This window comes from Carya illinoinensis, chromosome 14, assembly GCF_018687715.1.
Source record: "Carya illinoinensis cultivar Pawnee chromosome 14, C.illinoinensisPawnee_v1, whole genome shotgun sequence".
Taxonomy (NCBI): domain Eukaryota; kingdom Viridiplantae; phylum Streptophyta; class Magnoliopsida; order Fagales; family Juglandaceae; genus Carya; species Carya illinoinensis.
The window spans coordinates 24027628-24048396 of NC_056765.1; the positions used below are offsets into that span (position 1 = coordinate 24027628).

A 20769-nucleotide genomic window follows, 5' to 3' on the forward strand; every position below is an offset into this window, starting at 1 on the left:
AAAAATGAATTATGTTGTCTTTGACATGAGAATATTTTTAAATTTAAATATGAAGTCTCATATGCCTATAAATAGATCATTTGAGATCATTCATTCAAAACTTTCATTCTCTTTTTTTTTAAGCATTGAGCCTTAACCCTTGTTCATTTTGAGAGATATAGTTTGCGTTGTATTATTCTTATTTCACTCATTGAGAAGTGTTATCTGATAACCTACCTACTATTAGTTCTTGTATCAGTAAAAGGGTCTGTATAACCCTTGTAAGTGTAGAAAGTGTTATACATAGGAAATAGTTGAATCACCACGTGTAAGGTGATTGCAAGTGTAGAGCGTATTTTACACAGATTCTTTATAGTGATATTGTTCAAATCTGTAATAGGATTCTATCTCCACTTGAAAGAGGTTGAATAGTGAATTTGAAAAATTTCAAGGGATAGCTTGAGGCAAGGACATATGCAGTGGGACCGAACCTCGTTAACATACTGAGTTTGCTTCTCTCTTACCCTTACTCTTTATATTTATTGTTATTTCATATTTTGTTTATATTTTATATTGTGTATTTGATTTATAATTATTAATTTTTAAATAAAACTCAATTCACCCCCCTTTTGTGTTAGTTATCTGGGCAACAGTTATTACAGAATAGAAATTTTACTTGAAAGTCTTATATCACATATTTTTTTTAATAATATAATTTATCAATTTTATTATTCTATTTTAATACTTAAATATATATATGTTTAAATTGAAAAATAATAATGATAAATAACATATTAATTAAGTGGAAGTATGTGATATAAGATTTTTTATAACATTTCTCTATTATGGAAAGATGGAAAAGTGCTACAATATCAATCACTCGGTCAATTGCTTGGCAGCTTCTATCATGCAAATCAACCCTCGAACTACAGTATTAGTAATTGAAAAATGGTATTTTCAGTTTTATGTATGTAAATTTTGTACATTTCTTTTGAAAAAATATAAATAAATTCGAAGTTTACGTTAAAAAAAAAATACTTTTTCATAAGAAATTCTATTTTTTTTTAAAAAATAAAATATGCTAAGCTAATTGTAAGGGGATTTTCCCCCCAGGCCAGAAGCCTGGTGTGCAGACCCAAATACAAAAAGGGCCCAGGTTAGCCAAGGAACCTTAGTTTATGATCTCGAACACGCAAGAAACTCAACATAACACAAAGGAAGAAGGAACACGCAACCTCAACAGAGCTTAATCCCTTGTAGCTCTGAGTAGACAGGTGGGCGTAGATAGGAGGAAGCCTTTGATCCTCTGACGGATGGAGATGGAATAGTTTGACGACTTGAATCCACATGATGATTGAAGCAAACAACTACACTGCATTAAATGCGCCACCCCATAGGCCATGCCGCATTAAAGGAGCCTGACTGAAGGAACTGCTAAGATGACACATCCCCTAACACAGGGCATGGATATTTGACCCTAAAGATTGGATATAAAAAGTAGATAATAGGTACTTGTAGGTACTAGGAACTCTCTCTGAACAATCTATTCTTTTGCACTTAATATAAAGATGATATTGACTTTCGTATCAGAGACTCCCCAGCCACAACCACAACCACCATCTACCTGTGTTTATTTTTTGTTTTCTGGCCCAAGATAGAAGACTTGAGTTGCTGAGAGCTCAACCTAAAGGTGTGCGAAATACGACGTTAACAATGGTGCTATCTGTGGGATCTTTATAGACTTCACGTGTCCTCCGTATGCTTGCCAAAACCCGTTCTCAAACGACTCGAGGACAAGAAGAAGCAACTTCACTGAACATGGAAGCTAGATTAACGACAATAGAATAGTTGGTGGTAAAGTTAAATGTTGAGGTGGATACCCTCCTAAAGGAGAACAAGTCGCTGAAGGGAACCACCAATAAGTCAGGGGATGATGCGAAACCCAACAATAATGATCATGTTGAGTCCAGAGACACTGGAGGGGACGATGATGCAGAGGATGAGAGGAGGAACATGCAGAACGAGCTGCATAACCTCAAGGAAAAGTACGAGGAGATGGCAAGAAAAATGAGCACCTTGTCATAGGTGGACCAGCTACTCACCAATATAGGTCTGCTCTACAGCAATGAGGTGAGGGAGGTGCCCTTACCACCAAGTTCTGGGTCCCCCTCATGGAAATGTATGATCAGACTAGGGACCGCTCGAGCAATTGGAAACCTTCAGGGCAGACATGACCTTGCATGGTTTCCTAGGGCAGGCGGCCTGCAAGGCCTTCCTGTTGACTTTGAAGGACTAGTGAGAGTGTGGTTTGGGTCCTTGGTGCCCGAGTCCATAGACAGTTTCGGGGAGTTCGCTTGACAATTCCTTACACAGTTTATGGCGAGCAAGAGAATAAGGCACCCTGCGGCATACCTCCTCACCATTAAATAAGGGGAGGACGAGAGCCTAAAGGCATACTTGTCCAAGTTTAACAAAATTCGTATGAGGACAAACGATCAAGATGAGAAGATAACCATGGTTCCATTTCTAGGAGAAGTATGGCCTTGGTTCCTGTTCATGGCAGAGCTAGTAAAAAGGACTCCCACTACACTACGAGAGTTCATGGATCACGCCGATAACTTCATCAATGTCGAGGACAGACTCCGTGCTTTGACCGAGTAGAGGAGGAAAAAAATGGAGCAGGCAGACAAGAAAGGGAAGAAGCCCCCTCAAAGAGCATGGGATTTTGGCTTGACTGGTCGGCGATCTCCTTCGGTACTCTCCATCCAAGGAGACGACTGCCGGCCTACCCAAGATGACGATCAGCTAGCTCGCCATTACTGCACCTACCACCAGTCCACCACCCACAACACGGAAGACTGCCACTCCTTGAGAGGGAGAAGACACAAGGCGGATCGGCTACTGCAGAGGTATCCCCCTTCTCGCCGGCTAGACCAAGTGTGGAGGAAGAGGTCTTGGGAAAGAAGTGCCGAGAAGGGCAATAGGCTGAGGACAGCAACAAGTCCAAGGCACAGGAAAGTTGAGCGAAGACCCCTACACGGCCACCCCAAGTCACCATGCCAAGACAGACCCATATTGGGGAAGATTAGGACCATCGCAAGCAGGTTCGCCAACGGAGGTGCAGCCTTGTCTAGGCGAAAGGTGCACACCCCAGAAGCTAGATACTGAGAAAGTGTATTCAGCTGAATACCTCTCGACCAAGTACAAAAGGAACGAGTCGGCCCCCACAATCTCCTTTACTCACATGAAGATGCACTCATGGTAATCATGTTAGTCGCTAACTTCACTATGAGGAGAATCATTATCAACAACGATAACTAAGTAGACATCCTTTTTTGGGAAACATTCACCAAGATGGGGCCGCCCAACTCCAACCGGCCCCAATACCACTCAAGGGCTTCTCCCGGGAGATAGTTCAGCTAGTTAGGACCATCACGCTATCCGTCTTGGTGGGCAGTGCTCCCTGCACGACCTCTGCCATGGTCGAATTCTTGGTGGTAAGGGCCCCATCGTCTTACAATGCCATAATCGGTCCACCAACCCTTAACAGCTTGAAGGAGATCACGCCACCTACCCCCTGAAGATGAAGTTCTCGATCTCTCATGGGGTAAAGGAGATCCAGGGAGAACAAGTCCTAGCACAGGAGTGCTACATGCAGGAGCTGAAGCCTAGAGTTGGCAGGATACACATTGCACGCCCCCCGGCCCTCTAAGAAGAGGAAACCTCGTATAAGGAGGTCAGCGGAATAAGTTGGATATGCGTCCCATATGAAGCCGCTGATAGTCTTCATCAATAACTTCCCCTACTGGGCTGGAGGAGGAGTGAGGGATGTAAATCATGGAGAGCAAGGGGAGCAAACCGCCTCATTCCTAGGAGGCTTGTAAATTTGTAATTTATGTTTCTATTTGTTGTATAAAATTTATTAAAGAAAGCATGAATTTTTCAGGAGTAGAATGTGTAAAACCAATATCTCCATCAACGCGTATCTTCGTCAACGTATATCTCCATCAACTCATATCTCTATTAACGTATATCTTCATCAATGCGTCTCTCCATCAACGTATATCTCCATCAATGAAATCTCCAATGACAACTTACCTACCCGCAGGACACCAAAGGGATAGATCACGCCTAAGTGCTGCTCTATCCTTCTTGTGGAGGAATGTGGGATAGCCTTTGGCTACCCGATAACTTACCTTCCTTGTGAGCATCAACAAGCGGGAGTGGGTCCAATCCTAAATTGCTCAGTAAATTACCTCCACGCGGGGGCACCAAAGGGCAAGATGAGCTTTAAGGTCGTCTTCTCCCTCCAGTAGGGACGAGCAAGTCAGGCCTTTCGGCCACCCAAAAATTTATCTCGACCTTTGCCACGACAAAGAGTGGGATTAGCACCAGCTTATCCCTTAGTTTCCATTCCTGTGATGCCAACGGACGGGATGGATACAGTCACAAACTGCCTGAACAACCTACCTCACCTCGATGGTCAATAGGCTAGTCTAGCCTCTTGGCGACCCAGCCTCCCCCAAGGAGGAGTGCGAGGTCGGCCACTCAGTCGCTTGAACTAATTACCCCATCCCCATCACAGCGAAGTGAGGGCCGGCTATTTTGTTGTTTGACATTTACCTTCCCCACAGGATACCAAAGGGATGAGCATAATGCCTAAGGCTCCTTGATCCCTCTCATGGTGAAGTGCGGGCCAATCCTCAACTACCTAACAACTTACCTTCCTCATGAACATCAACAGGTGGGAGCAGGTCCAGTTCCAGACTGGCAGGTAACTTACCTCCCCACGGGGCCCCAAAGGGTGAGATAAGCCTTAACGCCATTTTCTCCATCATACCCCGACCTCTACCATGATGAAGAGTGGGATTGGCGCCAACCTGACCCCTACTTAGCTTTCTTGCAATGCCAACAAACGGGAGCTGGTCCAGTCACAAACTACCCAAACAACCTACCTCTCTATGAGGGTTATAGACAGGACTAGCCCCTAGGGTGGCCTGACCTCTGCTTGGAGAAGAGCGAGTTCAACCTCTCAGCTGCCCGAACAACTTACCCTTTCTCTATCATAGCGAAGTGCTGATCAGCTTCTCAGCTGTTGGACAGATTACCTCCCTACGGGACAAAAGAGGAGGGCATGGCTTGAGGCAAACCTACCCATCCCTTGGTGGAGTGTAGGTTTAGTCATTTGACTACCTGACATAACTTTGGAAGGCTATCTCCCACAATGGAACGCCCCCAATCTTTACCACTCCTTAGCAAGACAGCTCAAGTTTGCAAATTCCAAAGGTTATTAAAGGCCCCGTTTGGTTGTTGGAGTGCACCGAGATCAACTCAGTTCAGTCTAATTTTGAACTAAGTCTAACATCCAAACACACAACTCTCAAATTACTAAACTCATCTCAATTCAATGCCTTCTTATACGTGAGACCCACAATATTTTTCAATTCAACACCTCTTTACACGCGGGACCTACAACCATTTTCAATTTTCCATAAACAAATCTAATATCATCTTAACATCTAAACACATCTAAACTCATCTTTGGTGGGCCCTACAAAAATCAATTCACCATTTCAACTAACATCCGAACTAGCCTGCACTTCATCGTGAGGTAGGGCAAGTCCATTCTTGTAAACTGCTCAAACGCCCTCGCGCCCATGAGAGTCAACAAGACGAATTAGGTCCAAGCATACTGCTTAACTTCCTCCAAAGATATAGGGTGAGGTCAGCCTCTGCACGCTACTCGACCCCCACTGAATGCCTAAAGCAAGTAGCTGGCCTAAAGCAAGTAGCTTGCCCTTTGGCGGCCCATCTTGCCACCAGCCCTATGATAAGTTAACAGGCAGAAAAGGTCAAGGACTGCCTGACCTCCAAGATACCCAGAGGCTCGGTAGGTCATTTGCTAGCCTGGCAGCGTTCAAGCACACTCTACACAGTACAAACCACCTCCAGCCTAACTCTGGCTAAGCGTTAAGGCAACCAACTACGAGACAACTCACCTGTCGGGCAGACCAAAGAGGAGGTTGGCCCAAGGCATCCCAGCCTCTCTCCTCACTAATTTGAAGCCCCATCTCCCCTCGACGTGACTTAGTTTTCTAAGGTTGGAGTTATTCAATTATAAAAGAAAAATCAAGCTTATTGGTGGATTGCATATATATCCAGATGGTGTGGGATATATATGCAAAGTATCGGTGAAGAAAAACATTTGTTCATTAATGATTAAAGTCTATACAAAGGAGAGTGAGACAACATAAAAGAAAAACTACATCAAAACGCTACCAAGGAAATACAAAATCAGGTAGGAAAGGTGTCAAGGTCGTCTTCGAACTCGGTGGGGTTAATCTCTGGCACATAGGGATTTGCTTCAAGCACGGTGGGGTCGACCTTAGGAACCTCAAGGCCCACCTTAGGTGCAGTGGGATTAACTTCTAGAGTGGTAGGATTGGACCCATCCCCTCGAGATTAGACACGGGGGCTTCAGATTCGGGAGGGAAAGCATCGGGGATCATGTCTTGGCCTAATTTACAACTATGCTCAAGGGCATCAAGATTTGGAGGAAGCTCATGGACGTCCAGGGCTCTCAAATGTGCCTCAAGTGCCCCTAAATCTGCCTGAGGGTTGAGTATGACTTATTCTCACATCTTCTTGAGGCCTTTGATGTACCCGTGCGCATGTGCCTAAGCTTGGTCGTGAATGAAGAGGGTCGATCCCAACTGCCCATTTAGGTGGGAAACGACCTCTTGCACCTACGACAGGTCAGTCCGCAAATCAAGAATAACCATATCTTGGGTGGTTACCCTTCACTAGATCTTTTTCAACTCCTTCGAAGCCTCATTGGCTCTCATCTTCTCCTGATCGGCCATGGCATGAGCGGTTGACAATGAATCCTTTCGCCTCTTCAGAGCAGCCAAAAGGGACAGACGTTCTTCCTCCAGTAACTTGATCTACTGTGCATCAGAGTCTCAGGGGCCCCTCAACTCCACGTTTTCTACCTGAAGCTGGCCCAACGAATTTTCGAGGGTTGTCATTGTAGCGGTTAACTTGTTGGCTGACTCTTGGGTTGAGGCAGTCACCGCTGAATCAACCAAGGCAACTCTGCCTGCTCTTTCAAGTGCACAGTAAAGGGCCACTTGCGCCAAGGAATGGAGGTCCCATTTCTCCTTTTTTTCTACCTCTTAGTTGCTCACTATGAAGGCAACCAACTAATTTGCTCCCAGTCACCCATAACAATAAATACCAGAAGGGTCAAAAGGAAGAGAGAGAAAAGAAGGGAAAAGATAGGTTAAGGAGAAAAGAAGAACCAAGGAGAAGAAGCCCCTCATGGACTTAGCCACACGCTCTAGGGCCTCCGCCCGAAATCCCTCAGCTTCAAGGTGGGTGGACAAAGGAATTACCTTTACTGAGCTATCTGCAGGAGATGGCCACACTATCGTGCCTGCACTCACAACTTTGTCCACAACCTCCTCAACTGAACTAGTGGCTGAAGAATGGGAAGGGCCCCCAGTGGCTTGTGGTTGCTCCTTTAGGAGAATGGAGCGCTCCTTCCCCTCATCAGAAGCGCGCAGACCTCCTTCCCCGATCCTCTTGTCTACGACCACCCCCTCTTCAATAGCTAACAAGCCGGCAGTAGGCAACTTGGCTCCCACCTCAAGAGCCCCTTTAACTGACTCCTCGATGGATGCCACCATAAGATCGATGGTGGCAATAACAAGCGTGGTGCCCTCTCTAGGAGTCTGGGCGAGAAAAGGCTCGTGTGAAGGCATTCTCTGCTCGTGAGAGTTGAGCACTTCTAAAAAGTCCCCAGAAACATTCCAGAAAACCTGGTCCTCAACAACAGAATGGGCAACAGAAGGAGAAGAATGGATCATTTCCACTTCCACCTCGGGAAGAGGCTCCAACAAGGCCAATTGTTAGGGGGGCCTGCTCCATCAGGGCCCTGTAGAGATGTAGTTGAATTGCGTCGGCCCCCTAAGACAATTCACATCGACCTACAGGCGCAACGAGCACCTCTAGAGCTATGACTGACATAGGCTCCACAACTAAAGCAACTGTAGGAGAAGGTGTAGTTGGATCAACCAGGAGGGTAGAGTCCTCTTTCCCTGGCTTATGCGAAGGAGTCGCAAGATGGACTTGGGGAGCTAGGTGTGGGAAAGGCATTGTAGGCAGTTGATGAGTGTGCAAAAGTGCACTCTATATACCCTATTATTGGACTAAAATGCTAAAATGTGAATAGAAATTATAGGAATTAATGTGTATTCTTAAATTGAATTTCTATTTACGTTGGGATACTCCTAAGCAGTATTTTTATATCTAATTTCAAAGTTTATAAAAGAGCAAGTCAAGCCCAGTCAAATTCAAAGGAGGACATTCATGGGGTTTGAGAACAATTTGGAAGAAAAGAAAAAGAAAAAAAATCACAAAATGAAACCACAAGAAGTCCAAGTCCGAAATTCGCTAGGAGACAGTCTGAACATACTTTAGTGTTTTGATTGTATCCTTTTACTCATATATTGGATTGATGCGATTCTTGATGCATTGGAAAGATATCTTAAAGGGCTATAACTTTGTCTCTAATAAGGATTTCCAAATTCGAACTCCTGAAGGCTGTACGTGGCTGCCAATATAAGTCCTAAAATTTAGGCGATTTTTTTATGCGGAAATCAAGAGGACATTAGGGTTTCTTTCTTACCCTATATAAGCATATCATTAGCACAAAATGGAGGGGAGGAAGAGGCACAAGAGGCAGATCTGAAGAGAGGAGAAAATCACTTCCATGGCCACCGTTCGCTTCAGTTTTCTCTAGAGATTTTTGTTGTCCATTATATTTATGGGTAACTAAATTCTCAAGTAGGGTTAGGGATGAACTTGCACATTAGATGGTATTTCTAATTTATTCTTAATTCATGTATTTGATTTTCAATTGCTAAAACTCTTTTGTTTTATCATTCTCAATTCATCATTGATGTTTTCTTCTCCAAATAATCATAGAATTTATTGTGTTTATGGATTCAGTTATGCTTTTTCTATTGAATGGATTAGTTCTTTGATTATGTTTGGATCAATTATTTATCTATATTGATTTAGTTTTTTGCTGCAATATCGCTTCCTGAGTATATTGTTATCATTGGATTTTATCAATAGGGGCAGTAATTCACGTTTTTTTAAAAGTGGTGAATGTTTTTTCAAAGGGTTACATTTGATTTAAGTCTGGTTTATAAATCTATACCTTCCGATTGGGAATTGCGGGAATTGAGTTCCTAATTGAGTTATCCAATGAATTGAGAATAATTAAAATACCAGATTTGTGCAAGGGATTCCCGACGCTCTACTGTTTGTTAAATTTGAGTACTTTTTCTGTTAATCACTTTGCTTCACTTGAATTTACATTTAAAATTAATCTTTGTTCTCTATTACTTATTTAATATTTGCTTCTTAATTGAGTTATCCAATGAATTGAGAATAATTAAAATACCAGATTTGTGCAAGGGATTCCCGACGCTCTACTGTTTGTTAAATTTGAGTACTTTTTCTGTTAATCACTTTGCTTCACTTGAATTTACATTTAAAATTAATCTTTGTTCTCTATTACTTATTTAATATTTTTTTCTTTAGTTTCTTTATTCCTCTTGCTATTCTTTTAATTTGTCTCCCTGTAGAATCGACACCCCAAAGCTATGCTACAACTACCGCGTTATTCTTTGGGCGTAATCAAATTTTGGCGCCGTTGCCGGGGAGACGGTAGAAGAATTGTGAGATAGTTTTTCTTTTCAACAGTTTGTAAAGGCGGTAACTTCGTTCCCTATTTTAGCTTGCTGCATCTTTTTTTTTATTGTCTTTTTCTTTTTGTAGTTTTTTTTTTTAGTGTTGGGTTTTTCTCTACCTTGCATGCACAGGTATAGAGACGCCTTGGGTCGGTTTGCTTGTAGACCTGTGTTAGAGTCAGAGTTTAATTTTTCTGATCATTTGTTTGATAATTCTTCTAATTTTGAGAAAATGAGTGAACATGAAGATCAACCCATTAGGACCCTTCAGGATTACCTCCACCCTACACGCACAGCCACACCATCATGCATCATGTTTCCAGCTAATATTCGCCAATTGGATTTTAAAACAGGGATGATACAGTTACTCCCTACTTTTCATGGCTTGGAAAATGAAAATCCATATGTGCACATTAGGGAGTTTGAGGAAGTAGTTGCGACTTTTCATAGTTAAAATGCAACTGATGACATTGTGAGACTTAAGTTCTTTCATTTCTCTTTGAAGGATAGAGCTAAGAGTTGGCTATACTCTTTGAGACCACGATCTATTGGGTCATGGAATGAGATGACTCAGGTCTTTTTTAATAAATACTTTCCCCAACATAAGACCAATGCTTTAAAAAGACAAATCTCCACCTTTGTACAAAAGGACAGTGAGACTTTGTATTAGTCTTGGGAGAGATTTAAGGAGCTATTGAGTATGTGTCCTCACCATGGGTATGAGAATTGGCGCTTAGTGAGCTATTTTTATGAGGTACTTACACCTAGAGAGCGTCAATTTGTGGAGATGATGTGTAATGGTGAGTTCTTACAGAAAGATCCTGATGAAACCATAGAATACCTCAATGAGCTTGCTGAAAAGGCTCACACTTGGACTGGACCTAGTGCTACTGATAGCACAAATAGGTTACGACCTGCAGGAAACCTAAATGGTGGTGGAATTTACCATCTCAGGGAAGAAGATAACCAAAAAGCTAAGGTTGAGATGCTCACTAGAGAGCTAGAGGCGTTGAAGACTAAGGATTTAAAGCCAACACACGTGGCTAATCATGCAGAGTCTTTTGGACCATGTTTTGTGTGTGGTGGGGTAGATCACCTTGCCCAAGAGTGTCCCACATTGGCTGAGATGAGAGGAATATATGAGGAACAATGTAATGCCTTAGGTATGTACAAGAAGCCTTTTACACATTTATCTGACACCTATAATCCGGGGTGGCGTAATTACTCCAATTTTAGCTGGAAGTCTGAAAATAGCCACCTGCACAACCCCCTAGATCATATCCTACACCATATCATGCACCTTCATCTTCTAGGAGCCCCTTAGAAGATACTTTACATGTTTTTATTGAGGCACAAGGTAAGACTAACCAAAAGTTTGAATCTTTGATTACGCAGGTTGTTGAAGAAAATAAGGAGATAAAAAGCCAAGTGTCCAAATTGATGAGCTCCTTGAGTATGAACGAGCGAGGTAAGTTTCCTTCTCAAGCTCAATCCGTACCCCATGGTCAACACATGGCACAAGAGAATTTGAAGGATGCGAATGCCATTGTGACACGAAGTGGTAAGTCATTACACATCCCAACAACGAACAAATCAGAGGATGTGGAAGAGGATCAAAGCAATAGTGGTGCCGAGCTGCCCAAAGAAGCCGAGGTAATAAAGAGCCCAGTTAAGGTACCATTTCATCAAGCTTTAAAACTGAATAAGTGAACTTTGGATCCTAACAATGAAATCTTGGAGAATCTTAAGCAGGTAAAAATTAACCTCCCTCTTTTGCATGTTATTAAACAAGTTCCTACTTACGCAAAAGTTCTTAAAGATTTGTGTACAGTCAAGAGGAAGCACCATGTTAAGAAGACAGCATTTCTGACAGAGCAAGTTAGTGCTCTAATTGAGCAGCGGATTCCTCCCAAGTACAAGGATCCTGGTTGCCCAACCATTGCATGCAGCATTGGAAATCATGAGTTTGGGCAAGCTTTGCTAGATTTAGGAGCTAGCGTGAATCTAATGCCATATTCTATTTATTTGTAGTTGGGGTTGGGAGAAATCAAACCAACCACTGTGGTATTACAATTGGCTGATCGTTCAGTCAAAGTACCCCAGGGTGTGGTAGAGGATGTTCTAATTCAAATTGATAAATTTTATTATCCTGTTGATTTTCTAATCCTTGACACTAGTTCTGTTGTTGATACTACTTCTAAAATTCCTGTGATTTTAGGTAGGCCTTTCCTTGCCACTGCTAATGCTCTTATTAATTGCAGGAATGGGCTCATAAAGCTTTCTTTTGGAAACATGACTCTCGAGGTGAATATCTTCCATATTGCAAGACAGCCAGAAGATGATGACGAGAGCCACCAGACATACATGATTGACTCACTCATAGAAAAGGGAGTTTCTATAGCTCATGATTTTGACCCCCTTGAGTATTTTCTTGTTAATTCTGAGTTTGATTCTATCAGTAATCCATCTGATGTAGTTGATATTTGTGCTATCTTTGATAGAACTAAGGATTATGGCACTCGGGCCTGTCAACCGAAGTTTGAGGAGTTGCCTGAGAGAGAGGAAAAGCAAATTCCTTCAAGTGTGGAAGCACCCAAAGTTGAACTGAAACCTCTGCCTAAGGATTTAAAGCATGTTTTCCTTGGTCCAGGTGATACTTTTCCTATTATTATCTCATCTGAATTGTCTGAGTCTCAAGGTGAGAAATTAATTCGGATCCTAAGTGAGCATAAGTCAGCCTTAGGTTGGAGCATTGCTGATATAAAAGGTGTTAGTCCCCTAGTTTGTTCTCATAAAATTCATTTGGAGGAAGGAACTAGCCCTCGTAGAGACCCCCAGCGTAGGCTTAATCCTACTATGAAAGAAGTGGTGAAAAATGAAGTGTTGAAACTATTAGATGCAGGAATCATATATCCTATTGCTGATAGTAAATGGGTAAGTCCTACACAGGTTGTTCCTAAGAAGTCAAGTGTTACTGTGGTGAAGAATGACCTAGGAGAGCTAGTCCCTACAAAACTTGTGACTGGGTGGCGGATGTGCATTGATTATAGAAAATTGAATGCTGCCACCCGGAAAGACCATTTTCCTCTCCCTTTTATTGATCAAATTCTTGAGCCTGTGGCTGGTCATCCTTTCTATTGTTTCTTGGATGGTTATTCTGGTTATTATCAAATTGAAATTGCATTAGAAGACCAGGATAAAACCACTTTCACTTGTCCTTTCGGTACTTATGCTTTTCGTAGAATGCCATTTGGATTGTGTAATGCACTTGCTACTTTTCAACGTTGCATGATGAGCATTTTTAGTGACATGGTTGAAAATTGCATGGAAGTTTTTATGGATGACTTGACTGTTTTTGGATCTACTTTTGATGCATGCTTATTGAATTTAGAGAGGGTGTTGACTCGTTGTGAGGAGAAGGAATTGGTTTTGAATTGGAAAAAATGCCACTTTATGGTACCTTCAGGTATTGTGTTAGGGCATATTATTTCTTCTAGGGGGACAGAGGTAGATCAATCTAAGATTGAATTAATCTCTAAGTTGCCTACACCTAGGACAGTAAAGGACGTGAGATCCTTTCTTGGTCATGCGGGTTTTTATAGGAGGTTCATACAGAATTTTTCCACCATATCTAGACCACTATGTGACCTCCTAGCTAAAGATGCCCCATTTGAGTGGACACAAGATTGTCAAGAGGCCTTTAAAACGCTAATTGGCAAGCTTACCTCAGCACCCATAATGCAGCCACCTGATTGGACTTTACCTTTTGAGATTATGTGTGATGCAAGTGATTTTGCTGTAGGTACTGTACTTGGACAGCGAAGGGAGGGAAAGCCTTTTGTCATTTACTATGCTAGTAGAACTCTAAATAGTGCTCAGATGAATTACTCCACCACTGAAAAAGAGTTACTAGCTGTAGTGTTTGCTTTGGATAAGTTTCGTGCTTACGTGATTGGTTCTCCTATTATTATTTTTACGGATCATGCAGCCCTTAAGTACCTTCTTACAAAGAAGGATGCTAAGGCACGATTAATATGATGGATTTTACTTTTGCAGGAATTTGACATCACCATCAAAGACAAGAAAGGAGTGGAGAACGTAGTGGCTGACCATCTCTCGAGGCTCACATTTGAGGACACCTCTGACCACCTGCCAATTAGGGATGATTTTCCCGATGAGCATTTACTATCTATTACTTCTCTACCATGATTTGCTCATATTGTGAATTATTTGGCTGCAGGTGAGATACCGGTGGATTGGAGTGCTCAGGACAAGAGGAAGTTCATAACTGAGGTACGTAATTTCTATTGGGATGATCCTTTTCTTTTCAAATACTGCCCTGACCAAATTTTAAGGCATTGCATCCCTGATGAAAAGATTGCTAGCGTCTTGGAATTTTGTCACTCTCAAGCTTGTGGGGGCCACTTTTCAATGAAGAAAACCGCTGCAAAAATTCTGTAGTGTGGATTTTATTGGCCCACCATATTTAAGGATGCAAACATCTATTGTCGCTCATGTGAAAAGTGTCAAAAGTTAAGAGTTATATCCCGTCGTAATATGATGCCCTTAAACCCAATTTTAGTGATTGAAATTTTTGATTGTTGGGGCATTGATTTTATGGGACCATTTCCTTCTTCTTTTGGATATCAATATATTATTGTGGCAGTAGATTATGTGTCAAAATGGGTAGAGGCAGCAGCTTGCAGGAGCAATGATAATAGGACGGTAATCAAATTTCTCAAAGAGAATGTGTTATCTCGATTTGGTACACCACGTGCTATCATTAGTGATCGGGGTACACATTTTTGCAACCGTTCTTTTGAGGCTTTGATGAAAAAATATGGGGTGGTACATAAGATCTCTACTGCCTACCACCCCCAGACAAGTGGACAGGTAGAACTTGCAAACAGGGAAATTAAGCAAATTTTAGAAAAAACGGTCAATCCAGATCGCAAAGATTGGTCTTTAAGACTAGTTGATGCGCTTTGGGCCTATCGTACAGCTTTCAAAACTCTCTTAGGTATGTCACCTTATAGGCTTGTTTTTGGGAAGCCTTACCACTTACCTATGGAGCTCGAGCATCGAGCTTATTGGGCCATCAAGCATTTCAATTTTGATATGGGAGAAGCAGGTAAGCTTAGAAAATTTCAGTTGACCGAGTTAGAGGAGTTGAGAAATGATGCTTATGAGAGCTCTAGAATCTATAAGGCTAAAATGAAAGCGTTTCATGATAAAAATATTTTGAGAAAAACGTTTAAGCTTAATGATCGAGTATTTTTATATGATTCTAGACTCCATAAGCACCCCGAAAAACTTCGGTCTAGGTGGACTGGCCCATTTTTAGTAAGGAATGTTTTTGTAAATGGGGCGGTAGAAATAGAAGATTCTAAGGATGGTCGGATCTTTAAAGTAAATGGTCAACGCCTTAAAATATTAATTGATAGGCAAGTTCCGGAAGTGGAAGACATTCCACTTATGGATCCAGTCTATCAACCTTGACCACACCACCAAGGTATGTTTTTCTTTATTTATTTTGTTTTGCTTTGTTTTGTTTTTATTTTTTCTTATTTTCTTTCTTTTCCTTTTTGTTTGCTGTTGGTTTCTTTGTTTTTGATTGCAGGATAGTTTCATTTCGTCATTTCAGATTACCATCTTTGGTGTTTAGGGAGCTACCCACGTCACTCATCAGGTGTATTCTACCATTTTCAGTTACTCCCCATTCAATTTTGATTCTTAAACATTGAGGACAATGTTTCATTTAAGTTGAGGGGTGGTGGTGCAAATTCAGTTTTTAAAATGCTTGTTGGAACTCTGTGGCATATTTTCATGTGTCAATTTTTTTTTAATTTGCATTACACGTGCATCATTTTCACATGTGTACTCATTCTCATTCATAGCCATCTTCGTGAATTCACCAAACCCACCAGATCATTTTTTGCTAAAACATTCACAGAATTCTTAATGCACTTATCCAAGTTTTGTGGTAAGATGGTGGTTTGACACATGTAGCTAGAGAACTCTTTTGCTTAAGTTTTCATGTGAGTTTGGAGAGGATTGAGAGCATACAAATGCAGTAAATTGTGATAAGCGTTCATTGATATGTTGAATTGGGCACTTCTTTTGAGAATATCATTACATGGTTTGCGGTACTATGGTGGATATACTTGGGATATGACGAAGGTCAACTTAGGATTAACGTTTGAGCCTTTCAAGCTATCCTTTCCATCATAGATCCCTAGTAGCCAACTTTGAGCCAATAAAACACTTGTAGCTTTTTCTTTTCATATGCCCATATCATCCATGCCTCTCCACATTGGAGTATAACCTATACACAGATTTTCTTACCCTTTTTACTTCCAAGTGTATACTAGGTGTGGAATTTGAATTTTCTTTCTTTAATTTTATCATTTTCAATTAAAAAAAAAAGAGAAAAAGAAGACGACGGAAAAAAAGAGAAGAGTACAAGTTGCAAAGTGTTCAATTGAGTGAGCTCCAAAAAAAAAAAAAAAAGAAGTTGGTAGAGATGGAAAGAATACAAAAGTGGCATGTGTTTGTCCATCAAATTGTTGAAAAAAAAAAGAGGAAGAAGAAGGAAAAACATTATTATTTGATGATCTGAAAAGTTGGAGAGTATATCAAGTGAGAAGTGTGGTCTATTGAGATATTTAATAAAATTCCCTTTGTATGTACTTGGAAGTTTTTGAATCCCTTTCATCCTTTTTTTTTATATAACCCCAAAATCAAGCCACATTACAACCTTTTGTGTTGACCATTCTGATCCTAAGTAAGCTGTTGGAAAGATTGATGGAAGTCTCATTTGTTAGTGTTCCTATCATAAGATCAATATTTACTTGTTGCTTGTACATAATTGCCTAATTTTCCATGAGAGTGTATATACACCCATTGTCAACTCCATAGAGAGAGCCCTTACACGAAACACTATTATACCCGTTAGTTATGGAGTTGAACCTTTTGCTTAAGATGTTCTTGATGTTGCATGTGTCAAGGTTAGTGGTACGATGGTTATGGCTTGGAGAACACACACACACACTCTGTGGATTGCTATAGGTGGATTGATCTTGATAGGTTATTGGATTCCTTAGATTGTTTTGATATGTGAATCTGGAAAGTGTGACTTGATGGCCTTTATGTGTGATTTTCTTTGGTCTCTTTCGTTGTTTTGACATGAAAATTGCTAGGGACTAGCAAGGAGTAAGTTGGGGGGTGTGATGAGTGTGCGAAAGTGCACTCTATATACCCTATTATTGGACTAAAATGCTAAAATGTGAATAGAAATTATAGGAATTAATGTGTATTCTTAAATTGAATTTCTATTTACGTTGGGATACTTCTAAGCAGTATTTTTATGTCTAATTTCAGAGTTTATAAAAGAGCAAGTCAAGCCCAGTCAAATTCAAAGGAGGACATTCATGGGGTTTGAGAACAATTTGGAAGAAAAGAAAAAGAAAAAAAAATCACAAAATGAAACCACAAGAAGTCCAAGTCCGAAATTCGCTAGGAGACAGTCTGGACATATTTTAGTGTTTTGACTGTATCTTTTTACTTATCGGATTGATGCGATTCTTGATGCATTGGAAAGCTATCTTAAAGGACTATAACTTTGTCTCTAATAAGGATTTCCAAATTCGAACTCCTGAAGGCTGTACGTGGCTACCAGGATAAGTCCTAAAATTTAGGCGATTTTTTTATGCGGAAATCAAGAGGACATTAGGGTTTCTTTCTTACCCTATATAAGCATATCATTAGCACGAAATGGAGGGGGGGAAGAGGCACAAGAGGTAGATCTGAAGAGAGGAGAAAATCACTTCCATGGCCACCGTTCGCTTCAGTTTTCTCTAGAGATTTTTGTTGTCCATTATATTTATGGGTAACTAAATTCTCAAGTAGGGTTAGGGATGAACTTGCACATTAAATGGTATTTCTAATTTATTCTTAATTCATGTATTTGATTTTCAATTGCTAAAACTCTTTTGTTTTATCATTCTCAATTCATCGTTGATGTTTTCTTCTCCGAATAATCATAGAATTTATTGTGTTTATGGATTCAGTCATGCTTTTTCTATTGAATGGATTAGTTCTTTGATTATGTTTGGATCAATTATTTATCTATATTGATTTAGTTTTTTGCTACAATATCCCTTCCTGAGTATATTGTCGTCATTGGATTTTATTAATAGGGGTAGTAATTCACGTTTTTTTAAAAGTGGTGAATGTTTTTTCAAAGGGTTACATTTGATTTAAGTCTGGTTTATAAATCTATACCTTCCGATTGGGAATCGCGGGAATTGAGTTTCTAATTGAGTTATCCAATGAATTGAGAATAATTAAAATACCAGATTTGTGCAAGGGATTCCCGACGCTCTACTGTTTGTTAAATTTGAGTACTTTTTCTGTTAATCACTTTGCTTCACTTGAATTTACATTTAAAATTAATCTTTGTTCTCTATTAATTATTTAATATTTTTTTCTTTAGTTTCTTTGTTCCTCTTGCTATTCTTTTAATTTGTCTCCCTGTGGAATCGACACCCTAAAGCTGTGCTATAACTACCGCGTTATTCTTTGGGCGTAATCAGCAGTGGCTGCCACACTTCGACTATTGTCCTAGTGGGTGCTTAGGGGGGGGGCTTGGGGCTACTATTGGCCATGACCTTCTCCCCATAGGGCTTCCTCCCCTTGCATTCGACATGAGGGCTAGGGTAATGCTTCTTCAATGTAGGTAATGGGTGATCACATAGGAATGTCGAGTTCGGCATAGATAGTGTAGCTGAGGGGTAGGAGACGCACCAATATATTCTCCTCCCCAAGAAAGGGCTTATGAGAAAATGGCATTCAGTTGGTTCTTCGTCCACTCTTTGACAATGGCTATAAGACGCAACTCGTTAGGAGTAGCTATCAGGCGCGCTGCCTTGTTGCCAGGAATAACACCCGACAGGGCCTTGACTAGTTCTTGATCTTGCGATACCGATAATCCAATACAATGAGGGCATGCCCCTCCCTGAAACTACAAATCTTCCCAGTGTGCCTTATGACATTTTGAGTCAGAAGGAACTCAAGGCAGGCTAAGTCGGCATGCTCTGGGTCAAACTTCAATAGGGTTCTCTGCCATAGAATGTAGCAGGACATCAGAATCCTCCAAGAGTTCGGGTGAAGTTGGGAGGGAGCCAGCCCAAGGTGGTCTAAGACATAGTGAACTGTACGAGAGAAAGGCAACCTCAGCCTATAGGAGAACATGCTTGGGAAGAGAGCAATGCGCAAGGCAAAACCCTCGATGTTGATGGCCCTTTCCCCTGACCCAGGGATCTCAAAAACCACTATATTTAGGACATGGTAGGTGGAAATCAACGACAACAAGAACTCACAAGTAGCCGACGAGCGCCAATGGTAACTGGCGTGGCAATGCTCAGGGGCACAAACCTCAGGCATGTCTTGCTCCTCAGAAGTCATGGGTTCAAAGTCTTCTTGGTAGCCATTGGAGTTGAGACATAGAGAGGTGACAAAGGGAAGGAGGAGTCGAGCAAAAGAGAACAAGGAAACTTGGATGCAAGGAGAAGGCAGATGAAGTAAGCGTGGAATAAGTAGGACATGGCAAAGTTTATATAGAGGAGGAATGGTTAGCCTTTCAACTCCCACAAACTAGACATGGGAGATGGAACGATTTGGTTCCCGTAGAACATGCAGCACAATGTAAAGTGGGGGAAGTCACCTGACAACCATCAATGCGGAAAGGATAGAATGGACGTAATCAAGTACTAGAACCCAACTGTCAAGAAACATGCCAATAAAATTGGGGAGTGAATCATTGCACAGTTTATCAAATGATGAAAGGACCCAACAAAGAAGCCCAAGGGCCCGACAAGTGGAGGAATAGGCAGACAAAAGGGTCACCCCTCCCTAGAAGGGAGAATGCCAAGCGATGACAACCACATTAAAAAAAGAAGAAGAAGAAGAAGAAGAAGAAGAAGAAGAAGAAGAAGAAGAAGAAGAAGATGAAGATGAAGAAATTCCCATCAGACCAGTCCAATAGGAATTGGCAAGGTAACTGTAAGGGGATTCCCCCTCCCCCCCGGCGGAACCAGATGCCCAGTGCTTAGGTTCAAATATGAAGGGGGCCTAGGTTAGTCGGGCAACCCATCGGCCCATCAAAGAACCCTAGCCTTGGAGTAGAAGTAGGTCAATGACCTCGAACATGCGAGAAACCCACCATAACGCAAAGGAAGAAGGAACACACCACCTCGACGGATGTTAATCCCATATAGCTCTGAGTAGATAGGTGGGCGCAGATCACGGGGAGTCCTTGATCTTCTAACGAATGGGGAATGAAGAAACTAGCGGCGTGCATTCACAGGATAAACGGGGTAGAGAGCCACTCCGCATCAAATGTGCTACCTTAGAGGCCATGTTGCATTAAAGGAGCCTGACTGAAGGAACTACTGAAAGGACACATCCTCTGACATAGGGCATGGGCATTTGACCTCAGAGATTGGGTATAAAAGGTAGTTCCCAGGTACTAGAAATTCTCTTTGAACTCTCTATTCTCTTGCACTCAATACTAAAATGATACTGACTTTAGTATCGGAGGCTTCCCGACTACCACCACGACCACCGTTTCGCAGTGTTTACTTTGTGTTTATAGGCTAAAAATTGAAAACTCGAATTGCTAAGAGCCCAACCCAAAGACATGCGAAGCATTAATGTTCCTAAAAGTGTATCTATATTATTTTATTACTTTCTAAAACTGTATCTATATTATTTTATTAATTATATCCATCACCGCATTTTGCTAGTCTTATATCATCACCACATGTCTGAGCTGTACGTACTCACGTAGCAGTAGCTAATCTTGATTGAGTACGTACACAAGCCTATCTTCATGATTAGAGCATTGGCAATGGCCTAGTCATTTGCCAATGCAAGTCCAAGATCAAACTAAAAATGAGAAAAATAATCCACATTAGCCTATCTAAACCTGTGAAGTTTGAGATTTACACTATCGTAAATGTTAGCTCCT

General features: G+C 41.3%; 1 non-coding gene across 1 annotated transcript; it reads right to left on the reverse strand.

Moving 5' to 3' along the window:
* Positions 1 to 10352: 10352 nt before the first annotated feature.
* Positions 10353 to 10460, reverse strand: LOC122295319. The gene has a single exon (XR_006237974.1). It is a non-coding gene; the product is annotated as a small nucleolar RNA R71 (small nucleolar RNA).
* Positions 10461 to 20769: the final 10309 nt, after the last annotated feature.